At 34.4% G+C, this 3,751-nt stretch overlaps 1 pseudogene; it reads left to right on the top strand.

Moving 5' to 3' along the window:
* The first annotated feature begins 709 nt into the window (after positions 1-709).
* LOC132305667 (small nucleolar RNA R71) lies at positions 710-807 on the top strand (annotated as a pseudogene).
* The last annotated feature ends 2,944 nt before the right edge of the window (positions 808-3,751 follow it).

Raw genomic sequence — 3,751 nt, 5'->3', positions numbered from 1 at the left:
GGATTAGAGTAAGATTGAGAATTTGATGCTTGTAGATGAGAATATGATTGAGAATTTGATGCTGAAGGATGCGAGTATTGATTCACATTCTGAGGATAGAATAAACGACGATAACCTTGAGAATTCTGATTTTGATTTTGGAGATATGGGGGAACATACTTTCTTTGGTAACCTTGAGTTTGAGGAGGGTTCGCACCTTCTCCTTGATTTCTCCATGCAAAGTTTGGATGATTTTTCCACCCTGGATTGTAAGTATTGGAATAAGGGTTGTTCTCTTGATGAATGAAAGCTGCATTTACTTGTTCTTGAGACTCACTTGGTATGATTTGTCCAAGAGGGCAATTTGAAGTATGGTGAGTGTAACTAGAATAAGTCATGCACATTTCACTGGAATGCTGAGGATAAGATTGAATTGTCGGTCCTTGAATCAAAAGGAATGTATCAAACCTTTGAGTAAAATTTTTGACCTCGGCGACTATTTACATGAAGTGTCTATTTGACATAGAGCTTTCTTTCCTCCTATATTTGCTAGGCGACCCCCTAGAAGATGAAGACCTATGCATTGAGTTTTCACTCATTTTTTTCAAAGAGATGTCAAATTTCATCTTCATTTCTTTCTATATAGCTTTCGTCATAGGAAGCATCAACAATACCCTTATTAGCATCGGATAAACTTGAAAAGAAACATTAAACTAATTGCCACTTAGGAATGTCATGATGTGGACAATTCCGTAACAAGTCATTCAAACATTCCCATGCTTCATGAAGGGGTTCTCCTTCTTCTTGTGCAAATTCATGAATGGAAGTTCTCATTGAATCAGTTTAACTCGCGGGATAGTACTTTTTTAGGAACTCTTGCTGCAATTGTGCCTAAAAGGTGATTGTATTTGACTGCAAGTTGTTGAACCAATATTTAGCTTTATCCCGAAGAATAAAAGGGAAAAGCTTCATTTTTAGGACTTTTTCCGGAACATTCATGATTTTTACGGTGGAACAAACTTCCAAAAACTCATCTAAATATTTATAAGGCTCTTCATTGCTCAACCCATAGAAAAGGGGGCACATGTTAATGGTGGAAGCCTTAATCTCATAATGATGCGCACAGAAATTTGGCAATTGATTGCAAGTGGGTGCATTATATTGATTTGGAGTATAACGATCCCTAAGGACCATTGGAGGATTGAGAGGAGGATATGGCATTTGACCTTGATGATGGTATGACATTTAACCTTGTTGAGGGTATGCCATTTGAACATATTGTTGTTGTTGCTCACTAATTGGGGGAACAACATTTGGCCTTGGCATCCCTAGATTAGGTTGTTGCACCACAGGATTAATTGGTTGTGGCATTCCCAAGGGTGGATGCACACCTTGAGGATCCACAATATGAACTTGTTGTGGGTGGTGCACACCGTTATGATCCACATAACCAAGATCTTCAATGGGATCTACAATTGGATCTATTGGGTCTTCTATTAAAGGTGATGGAAGATCAAAATTTTGATATTATTATGACTATCCCTAGAACTACCTCTTAAACGTCGAAGAGAAACTTCGAGATTTTGATTTACAGGAGTAAGAGGACGATTAAATGATCTACAACCATGCATGCACTAGAATAAGTCAACACACCAACACTTCAATTTTTCAGCCTCCATATACGATGTTTCCAAACTCCTCAATAATATCAATGCACTTAAAACAAATAAATGCCTCCACACGGGCCGATGTCTTCTACAAGAAGGTATGCTTGGACTTAAAAATAAAACAATTCAATTTAAGCCTCTAATTGGGCTGTCCAAAGCATGCAAGATGGTAAACAATTAAAGTACAAAAATCAAAGAGAAACTTACAAATGGTCCTTAAGTAACTTCAAATTTTTTTTAATTGCTTCAAAGTCCAACATTTGCTCCACTTTACTTCAAGTACCTAACTGACAAATATCAGATGAGAAAATAAAAATTAAAATGACTTTAAAGTAAACAATCAACAAATAACTAATGTCTAACTCAATTCTTTAAAATCGTTAGATCCCTGGCAACGGTGCCAAAACTATGATGCCAAAAATTGAAATTTACCCCTAAATGGCATCCTAGAGCATACAAGAAGTATTAAACTCTAACAACTTGCTTTTCAAAGGCACTATGCTTCAAAAGTCCAAAATCATTGCCAAATATATCTCAAATCTCAATCATGCATGAAAAACTCAACTTAAAGTCAAATGTATAAAACTATGATGCGACCGAGCATGTGCAAAAAATAATGCACAACACTTTAGGTTTAGAAATAATGTCAAGTGGGCATCATATTTTATAATTTATAAAACCACTAATCACTTATATTGTGGAGTATGAAGCGAGTAGGGATCGTCCCAAAAGATCTAAACAATATTGGTTTTCGGAATTGAATTCTACTTTAGTGCTTATGTGATTGCTAAAGAGAGGTTTTGTTTTGTGAATAGAACTAATTTAAAGCTAAATGATTGCAATAAAATAATAGAGTTTAAAAGATAAGAAAGAGACTTAGGGTGTAGGATTCACTACTAAGCACATTCCTTAACTCACTCATTTTCAACTAATTGGGGAAATAATTAAATGTAGTTCTAATGTAGCTAATACTTGCAAAGAAAAGTATGAAGCATCAATTTTAAGCTTGAATTGCCTACCTAATGACAATTAAACTAAGTGTAGTGCAATTCACCAATCCAAAGAATGGTCAATCAATTCAAGTTATAATTTTAGCCTACATTAATCTAGAGGATAATTTATTTGTGACAATAAGCATGAAATTCAAACACAGGCATGGATGGTCTACTTACCTAGGAATTAAGCGCAATTAAACTAATTAAATTTAAATTGAACTAACTACGCATGAAATTAAACTAATTAGAAAATGAATTGACTTAATTGTGTAGTACCATCCATCTAGTAAAAGCAATACCTATCAAATTGGAATACAAATACAACTAATTAGTCACATGCATAGACATCACAAGAATCAATTTACAAGGAATTCAAGTGTAAAGCTTGTTTATTCATCAACAATACATAAGACAACATGAGATTAATACGAATAAATAATTGAAAGAGTTAAATCATGTTATTCAAGCCTATACATCAATTACATAAATAAATCCCCAAAAAGTATGAAAAGAGAGAAAGTTTAGGTTACATGCTTAGTGTTTATCAAACCCTAAGTGGAAGAATCAGCCACTCATGGTTGATAGAGTCAAAGACAGGACAACTCCCATCATCTGCTTCATATTCTCTAAGCTTTTCTTCCAAACCCTAGCCCGTTCTTTGTTTCTCTTCTTTTGCGTTTTCCAGAGAGAATATCGATAAAGAACAAAATAAAACTTAATAAAATAAAATAATAAAACTAACTATTATAATAATAAAAAACTAACTGTAAAAATAATGGGCTTGTTTCCCTTAAGTCCAAAACCTAATAAAGCTCATAGGTTACAAAAATCAGCCCAAAAGGTTAAAACCTGTAGCCATAAAAACAGGTCAAACCCATAACTAAAATTGCTGCCAAAAGCTTGGCGTCCAGACGCAATGCTGCTGCATTTTTGCTTTCTTCTGAAATCTGTCCTGATCTTTTGGTTTGACTCCAAAAAGCCATAATGGACCGCTGTAAGCCCATTTTAACTTTATTGTCTTGAAATACCCATAAACATAAATTAGGACTAAAACATGAAAGTAAGATAGATGCAAGGACTGAAATACCCTAACTTAGGTGCTGAAATGTG

The sequence above is a fragment of the Cornus florida genome, unplaced genomic scaffold (assembly GCF_030987335.1).
Source record: "Cornus florida cultivar Cherokee Brave unplaced genomic scaffold, ASM3098733v1 CherokeeBrave_3.0.0_Hap2_Chr04, whole genome shotgun sequence".
NCBI classification, from domain to species: domain Eukaryota; kingdom Viridiplantae; phylum Streptophyta; class Magnoliopsida; order Cornales; family Cornaceae; genus Cornus; species Cornus florida.
Note: the sequence above shows the minus strand (reverse complement) of the source record. Positions and strands in the feature narration are given on the sequence as shown.